Below are 8,985 nucleotides of genomic sequence, written 5' to 3'. Positions count from 1 at the left end.
CACCATCTGACCACAAGCTCTGTGACCCATGTCTTCATTCGGCTCTTCGAGATGGGGCCCAGGCCAGCAAATGAGCACACGTGATCGTCCCTGCCAGAGGCCAGAGACGGGGAGCAGTGCGTGGGACAAGCACCCTGCCCAGCACTCCGATTCCCCTTCCGGTCATTGCTCATTTTTCGGTTAGAGTGTTTGTACCCCTTGTAAGAGCTCCTCGAATATCAAGCGTTGTCATATGTGTTGTGAATACATTTTCTCATTTTGTTCTCTGCGCACCTGCCTTGTGCTATTGAGTTTTAAATTGCAATGTGCTTAGATCTATTTTATCACTCCTGCCAGAGAGGACCTTTCTCAACTCAAAACTATAAACTTTTTCTTCCTTTATTTTCTCTATTACTTTTATGGATTTTGTCTTACATTTCAATCTCAAATTTGTTTTGAAAATGAAGTTAATCATCTTTCATGTAATTATCCCAACACAATGGACAGACTAAGCCCCGCTCTCCCTACCAAGGTGTCTGGATGCGCCATCCATCACCTTGCTACCTGCCGTGCTTACGAGCAGGGACATCGGGTTGGGCAGAGCTGGATTCTGGGCCCTGCTCTGTCACTCGCTATCTGTGTGACCTTGAGTGGGTTAAGGTCTCTGGGCTGTTACCTCAAGTGTACATAGGGATCGTCAGGGTTCCTGATTCACAAGGTTGCTGGGGGCGCAACGTGCAGCACCCGCAAAGCCCCATTCTCATGGTTACCATTCCCTAAGTCCCTCCTCCCCCGCCGGCCACTTTTCAAGAGCCTGTGCCCGGGCCCTGGTGGCATCAGCCCCAGACCCGCCCCACTCACATGCCCCCCGTGCTTTTGCATTCCCAGCACCCACTAGGCTGTAAGCTCCTCGAGGACAGGATGGCGTCTGCATCTTCAGCACCTGGCACATAGTAGGTGCCCAATAAGCATCCGCGGAAAGGATTGTCACCTTCAAGAGGCCAAAAGAATGAGTGGAGGTCCCCTCCTTACTCCGTTTCTCAGACGCTTTCTTGGCTATCCTGGAGCATTTTTTCTTCTAAATTAATTTTAATTAATTCACCAAGAACGTCTCCCCGGCACTAATGGGATTTATATCGGCGTTACAACAAATTAATGGGGCGATCTGAGGAGCATCCACCTTATGACCCCAGGAACCTGGGCCCCCCTTCCCTGCTGCACTTGGCAAAGCTGCACCCTTGGCCTGGTCCGACTGCCTGTACGTTATTCTTGAGAATTCTGCTGTTTCTCTAGCTCTTTTGAAAGGTGTCTTTCTCCGTTATGGTGACCGAGCATTTAGGATCATGGGTTAGACTCCCTTGCTGGCATCTGTGGCTCAGAGCGTTGGCTTTGGAGTCTGGCAGATCTGGATATGAATCCACTTAACCAGTATGTGGCTTTGAGAAATCACCCAGCTGCCCCGGGTCTGTCTGCTGAGCTGAGACAGAGAAGAAGTAGTGTCTGCCACCCGGCCTACTGGGATCAGGAAATGGGATATTTTAAGTAAAGCTTTTAGGGTGTTCACTGGTACCGTGCAAATATGCAATAAATGTCTGCTACTGTCATTACTTAGTAATAATACTGACATAAATACTTTATAACTCTAAGCAATGTATTATCATTCTGGATATTTTATTATTACTATATATAAAAAAAAATTCTAACCGCTTCCCCCTACCCTCCCTTTGATAGCTGGGGGACCTTCCTGTTCACTAAACACCTGTTGAGTCCTCAGTCTCATGACCTTTCGGCTTCTTGAAGGTGACAACGACGTCGAGTGTGCAGATGCTGGGAAAGAGCGGATTTGCTCTAAGACCAGGGGGAGACTGGAGCTGGGGGGCAAGAAATCTTGGGAGGGATGAGGGGGATGAGAGCTCGGTGGTCACGACTTGATGCTCGCCGTCAGCGCTTCTGATGGCCCCTCGAGAATTACGACGAGCTATTCACTTGTCTCGTCTCCAGAGGACGGGCTTCTCGAGGACCTGGGCATGTCTGATCTCTGCATCCCAGGCGCCCAACACGATGTCTGCCTGAGGCTACAGCATTTTGTTCCGTCTGCTCCCTACAGGCAGAAAAGCTGAAGCTCAGGGAGGACACACGACTTGTCCCAGAGCACACAGCACAGACCAATCCAGGCCATTCAGAGAGCAGACAGAGCCTTCGGTGACTGTGCAGGCCCATCCCTCATTTTCTAGAAGAGCAGGCAGAAGGGAGCAGGAGCTGGCTCAAGGTCTCCCCTTGGCCTTCTAGCTTCTAGCCTGGTGGTCACAGTCTCCACATTTGAATCTGGCTCGTGTGGTGCCTGTGGGCTCTCTCATCCGATTCTCCCCAAGCCCAGCTTCCAAGAGCAGGGTCTTCCCTGCCAAACTCAGCGCAAACACACCTGTCCGCAGGGAGTCCTCAGTCAACCCCACACACCTGCCAAGCTGTCGGCGACCTTCCTCCTGAGTTCTGTTTCCTAGCAGAGTCAGGGAGGCATCTCTGGGTTTCCAGAACGTCTGTTCGCCGATGTATTCGACATGCATGGAAGGTGAAGAGCCCCAGAATTTCTCAATTCGCTTCCCTCCTTAAGCTACGAGATGGCATGTCAGCCCAATCTATTTCAGAGTTGCTGCCAGTACCGTGGAGGAACAGGCTTAGCCTCGGGGCTGGGTGTCACCCCTGGCCCAGCCACACTGCTGTCCTTATTAGTATATCACTGGTTCTGGTCCCAGGACCTCAAACACTGCTGGGCTGCCCTGGGCGATGCTATTCATAGACCCGAGAGTTTCCAGTCCCCAGGCAGCCGGCCAAAGCCTGCGGTTCACTCCCTGTGGCTTGGGCTGCAGCTTCCTTCCAGTGACGTTGACAGTGATCCGAAGTACTCCGGGCTGCGACTCGCACCTTCCAGTGATGTTGACAGTGATCCGAAGTACTCCGGGCTGCGACTCGCACGGTTCTTCTGGTTCTCTTTCCTTGGGTGGGGGACGGTCTTCTGGTCCCCATTCGATTCTGTTCACCCATCACTGAGCTCTTACCAGGCTTTGGGCTGGGGGGTGGGGTGGGGTCCCTCCCAGAGCTTATGGTCCTGTGGGGAAGACAGAAAAAAAAAAGCAAAGAGTCACAATACAGCAAATAAGCCGCACAAATAAATACAACAAAGCAAACCCGTGTCAGAGCGTGACGAGAGGGGACGATAGGGGATATGTGACGGGGAATATTGAACAAACGGAAGTGGTACGGATGGGCCATCTGGACGGTGCGTTACTAGGCAGCCATTGGAAGAGCGCGCTGGTGTGTCTCGTGACGTGTGGCAAGGTGCTGAGCACGTGCTGCTGTCCGAGGCCACCAGGAGCACGAGCATCGTCAAAAGGTGGCTTTGTGTGGCTTGCTGCGGTAAAGAGAACACAGCCCGCAGGAACCACAAGACGGGGTCGGGTTGGGAGGGTCACCTGTTCTGGACGATTCTCTGGTGGGATTAGGGCAGCAGCCTCTGGGTATCGTCAGGGTCAAGGGCGATTCGGTCGTTGGGATCTAATCCATTTTGTTTCGGAGGCGGCGGAAAACCAGCGGTTGTTCACATAGGCGCTCAGCAGATTTCGTGGCCTCCGAGTGGCTCTGTCTCTGCCGCATCCGAGTCAGAGGCGGAAGGGCCCGTCTGAGCCCCGCGCCCTCGGGCGCGGTTTGTATTCACTGAGCGCCGAGTGTCATTTGTGTTCAGATGGGAACATCGCGGCCTGGCTGTCAGCAGAGCCGTTCTCGCTTTCTCATTGATAATAAGGAAAAAAAAAAGTTGGTTTCAAGAGTTGGAAAAGCATAGACACACACACACACACACACACACACACACACACACACACACACACGATGCGTGTTTATGTGATAGAAATTAAACGAATGACAATGACATCATAATAGTGCTGCTTCTGATAGCCGACAGGTTTTTTGGCCTTTGTGGTGTTTTTAAGATCTGGAAATTTCATATAAAAATAAGGATTTATGGCTTCTACTGAAAGAAGAAATAGGAAGGTTTGGCAACGTTGGGCTTAAACAGATTTCTTTTCTGAAACGAAACATACCTGTGTTCTTTGAGAAGGACGGTGTTGGAAGCTCTGAGACCTGCTGTCTGATATTTCAGGTTAGGACATTTCGTCGCGAGGCCCCCACCTGGAGTTGCTAGTGATCTCCCCAGAGAATTCATCAGTGGAGAGAGGGGGGTCTGGGTTCACGTGAGAGCTGCATTTATGTGGCTAAAAGCCCTCCTGGACCCAGCCGCCCTGGCTTCGAGTGTGCTTCCGAAAGAAGAGCTTCGTACGCCGGACATGCCCCAAGAGAGCTGCAGCTTGGTGCCAAGCGCGGGGCACAGCTGTCGCATCGTCAGGGGGGGTCTGAGGATGCGGAGTGAGTCGCTACAGGAGCCGGTGTCACAGGACTGTGCAGGACCAGCGTCCCTCAGCGACACCTTGTGGCCGCGGCAGGAGCAGCAGCCTGTGGATGATGGGATCCCACGGCTCTCCCCGCCGTGTTCGGGCATGGGATGGCGGCCGCATCTCACGGCACTAGGCCTCTCCCTCGCTCTGCTCCCGCTGTGCTGTTCTTGCTGCTTCACGGACGTGCTGAGCTCATTCCTCTCTCGGAGCCTTTGCTTGCTTTCCTGGCCTGAAATGCCCTCAGAACCCTTTCTGTGGCTGGATGCCTCACCTCCTAGGCCCTCTGTGGTGTAGGACAGTGCCTGGCACGTAGTAGGAGCCCAGTAACTATGGTTGGATGAGTGGCGATTTACTTTAAGCCTTTCGCTGAAGGCCAGTTCACAGCTGTCCATGACCCTGTGGTGGTTGGGGCGGCAGCTGAGCTGTCACCAATGTCTCTGCCACCTTTTATTGAATGCGTGGCGCCTCAGTTGCCTCTTCCCTGTAAGACGTGGGATGTGACCCACACTGATGTCAACCCTCTCTTAGGGGAAGCATCAGGCACTCTTTGCGTGTTTGTGAAATCTGGAGAAGCGTGGGAGTCCGTGATGTAGCAGCTTCTAGAAGCAGACAGAAAGCCAAACAGCCGCCTTTCAAAAAGCCTCCACGGGCACAGAACCAATGAGGTTCCCCCGTCCCGGCCCCGCCTTCCTGGAAGCCTGAGGGGGGCTTCGTGCCAGTGGACGCCTTGGGGAATAGGGGGAGGGCCCAGCACTGGCGGGCCCCCAAGAGCAGCAGTGGGAAAGCACCTCGCCTGTGAGCAGAGCTGGGCACTGAGTGTCACCGGGGCCAGCAGCGGGGGCTCGGGGCAGGACACCGCGGAAGGGCGGGGGGAAGGCCGTGGACGTTCGGAAGACCTGGACGGTCCTGCTGGGCTCGGAAAGCTCAGCTTGTCTTTTGTTTTGGGGACCCCACCTGATTCCCCTGGGCGGAATTAGCCACACCTTCTCCAGTGCGCCTGCTGGGTACGGCCCACGCATCTGTGAACGTCGCTATCTGGTTGCACCGATGAGGTTTGTTCACGTGTCCGCTTCTGTTCTGAGCCCTAAACTCTGGGAATGGGGGAGCCCCGAGTTTTCAGCTCACGTCCTCACCCGCACGAAGGCAGGACTCCGGCTCCAGTCCTCCAGGGCGACGGAAATTATCGTGTCAGTTGGAATTGTTGATTCACGTGGATGCCTCTTCGTTGACCCTCTCGGTCATGTGTTTGACCTCTGGGCAGGGGCCACATACTTCCATCTCTGCGAGAGTGGACGCTCGGTAGCCGTTCGCTGAACGAGGAAAGAAGGACGTTTGCCCGGTCGAGTTCGCACGTGCGGCGCGTCCCGTGCCGGACGCCCAGTTCCTTCTCCGTCCAGGGGACCGCTCCCTGCGACCCGAGCTCAGAGGGACTCGCGGACGGGGCGGGCTCTCGTCTCTGCCAAAGAGCTCACGTCCTGTCTTTTGGGCAGTGACAGTGGACAGGAGGATGACGTGGGAAACTGTCGCCTGCAGAGCTCACGCGTTCAAGGATGGGCCTCCTCACGACAGCCCTTTCTCTGACCCACGGAAGGAGCCACCGAGGCTCAAGGCCGCGAGGGGGCGGGGTTGGAACCCAGGTCTGGGGGAGGCCAGAGCCAGACACTGGACTGCCTTAGGCCACCTGAGGACCACAACGAGACCCCTCTGATGCAGTGACAGCTGCAGGAAAGATCTGCCCGGCCCAGGTGTGCGGGGGGCAAGCTGTTCCAAGCCGAGCAGGGCTCCCACAGGGAGGTGGGGTGCCGTGTGGGCAGACAGGTGGGGAACCGCCAAGCACAGGCTGTCCTGCCGAAGGGTGCAGCTTCCGGAGGCCCTTAATTGCCAGCCGATGATTGACAGAGCTGCCAGGGCCCCAGACCAGCAGGCGGCAGGCCTCCTGTGACCTTGCCCACAGATCTTATCTGCTGGCTGAAGGGCACACATGTCATTCCCTCTGGGACACATGCAGAATGAGTCTTAAGGGGCCCGGAACAGCCTAAAGAAACCCAGAGTCGGGTCTCTGTCTGCCCTGACCTTGACGAGCAGGCGGGCCAGCTCCCAGGGTGGCTGCACTCTGCCCTCCAGGCCCCCAGCCCTGCTCTCCTCTCGTCCCTGGGGACTTTGCTAAAGCTCAAGCGGATCGGTCCCCCCCACCCCCGTCAGAGCCTGCCCCACCGGGGGGTTCCAGCCCTTTACGAGGATGTTTTGCCTGGAACGGCCTCCTCCCCTTCCTCCCTTCCTCCCCAAACCTGCAGAGGATGCGGGGTGGGGGGTGGTGCTTCTGGCAGTGGCATGGGCCGAGTCCCTGTCATTGTGGATTTCAGGCCAAGGCTGGCGGGGGGCTTTCTTTGTGATTCTGGGGCCTGCAGCTCTAGGGTCCCCCTGTTTCTGACGAGCCCGGCAGAGGGGGCGGCATGGGCCCTGGAGTCAGCCCACCTCTCCCTGGAAGCCGTGTGATAGTGAGCAGGCCCTTCATTGGCCTCCTCGGGTCCCCAGCTTCCCACCTGTGCACCTCACAGCATGGCAGCGAGGCAGAAACGGAGGCGTTTGTAAAGTCCCGGGCACCGTGTCTCATGCAGGAGCCTGGGCCGTGGGCCTGAGCTGAAACTCCTGAGGGCGGGCAGGGAGCCCCCTGCCCCGCTCCCCCTCTCCCATGCCCCTCAGGTGTGGATTTGTGGTTCTGCAAGCACTTCCTGCCTCCCGGCCTCCGCCAATGCTGTTCCTTCCATCCGCACGCCCTTCCCTCCATTCTTATGTGCGCATTCTTCAGTCACGTGTCGATTTTCTGAGCCTGATTCGAGTCAGACACTAGTCAGGGCCCTGAGGATACAGCTGAGAACAAAACGGACCCGGCCTTTGCTCTCAGGCAGCTTTGCATTCGAGGCGAGAGAGAAGTAGAGACATTAAAACAAGGTAACGTGCATGACATGACAGGCTCTGAAGAACGTACCACATGGCCGCTGGGCAGTGTGACCGGTGCTTTGGGAGGGAAGGTGCGGGACGGTCACACACACACAAAGCAGCTCTGGCTAACAGACGCTGAGCAGGGGCTGGCGCAGGTCTCTGGGGAGCTGGCCGGATCTACAGAGGTAGAAAATGGCCCTGAGGAAGGAGACAGGGCCCAGGCAGGACAGCCAGCCCCGGAAGGGGCCGCCCGCCTGGCCCCCCCTCTGCTGTCCTGTCGGACCCTGGACTTGATTGTTCTCACCACTGGGAATCATTTCTGATTGTCCCACTGGAGTGGCGGAGGCCAGACTGCGTGCTCGCCCCACAGTTCCCAGGGAACGAGATAGCTGATCCTTCTTTGACCCCCCCTTGCGAAGGCCGGCCTGACACTGAGTAGCCACGAAACGATTATCGTCCGAAGAGGTGACATCTGCTCTGAGGCCTGAGTGATAAGGAGCCAGTCATGGAATGGAGGGAGGACGGCGAGCGTTCGGCACAGAAGCAGCAGCAAGTGCAAAGGCCCTGGGGTGGGCGTGAGCCGAGGAGTCCCAGGAGCAGGAGGAAGGCGTGTGGTGGGGACGCAGGGACCAAGGGAGAGGCCGGAGGTGCGGGGACGGGGAGAGGCGGTGGGGGCGGGGGGAGCCGCTGTGCTGCCGCCCCAAAGCCTCCCCCCACATCTCAGCCCCCGAACCCGCAGAGACTGTTTGCCTCCAGATCCCCCCCGAACGGCGCTCTCTCACGAACCCCGTGCTTTCTGATCCGGCAGTTATTTACGGGCACCCCGGGAGCCCTGGGGGCAGAGCCAGCGTTATATTTTCATCTCTGTGTCTCGGGGCCCAGGGTCAGCCTGGCACAGGAAGGTTCTCAGGCCTGGCCGGATGATTTACACGGCGGCCGCAGTGAGGGCGGAGCCGGCGAATGACGCAGGAGCCCGGGGCCAGAAGCACCAGCGTTTCCAGCTCTCACGCGAGCTTCGACCCACCAAGCCGTCCAGTCAGCCGATAACTCTGCGTCAGTGTTTCTGAGTGCTCTTCAGGCTGCGTCTCTCGCACCTGGCCGTGAGCCCCACCTGGGCGGCCCGGCGAGGCAGGGTGCACCAGCGGCGCGGGGGCGGCCCGGACGCGTCCTAAGGGCGCATCCCCACTCGCTCGCTAACTGGGGGCCTGTCCCGTGGGGAAGTGTCACAGCTTCCAGTCTGCACATAGAGGGTGACGAGAGGATCCACCCCATGGGGTTGCCGTGGGGACGACATGGCACAAAGCCATGCGGCGTTAGAGCGGAATCTGCGTCTCAGGTCGTGCCTGGTGGACGCGGGGGACATTTCTCTTGCTCCGTCGGCTGCCGCAGCCCACGCACGACACGAGTGCCTCTGGCGGCCGAGGAGCGAGTGGGTATCTCCCCTGCGCCCGTCACGGCCTGCGAGGTGGGAAGGCGGGATTATTGGCCTTGTTTTGCCAAGAAGGGAGGCCCAGAGTGGGGATGAGCCTGCCTGGGGCAGGGCGGTCAGGGCGGAAGCCAAGGTCGCCCTCGAGGCTCTCCAGTCCTGTCAGATGTCAGAGGCCTGTGCCCATCC

The sequence above is a fragment of the Pteropus vampyrus genome, unplaced genomic scaffold, assembly GCF_000151845.1.
Source record: "Pteropus vampyrus isolate Shadow unplaced genomic scaffold, Pvam_2.0 Scaffold524, whole genome shotgun sequence".
Lineage (NCBI taxonomy): Eukaryota > Metazoa > Chordata > Mammalia > Chiroptera > Pteropodidae > Pteropus > Pteropus vampyrus.
The sequence above is the reverse complement of the archived record's forward strand: the minus strand, read 5'-3'. Positions refer to the sequence as shown.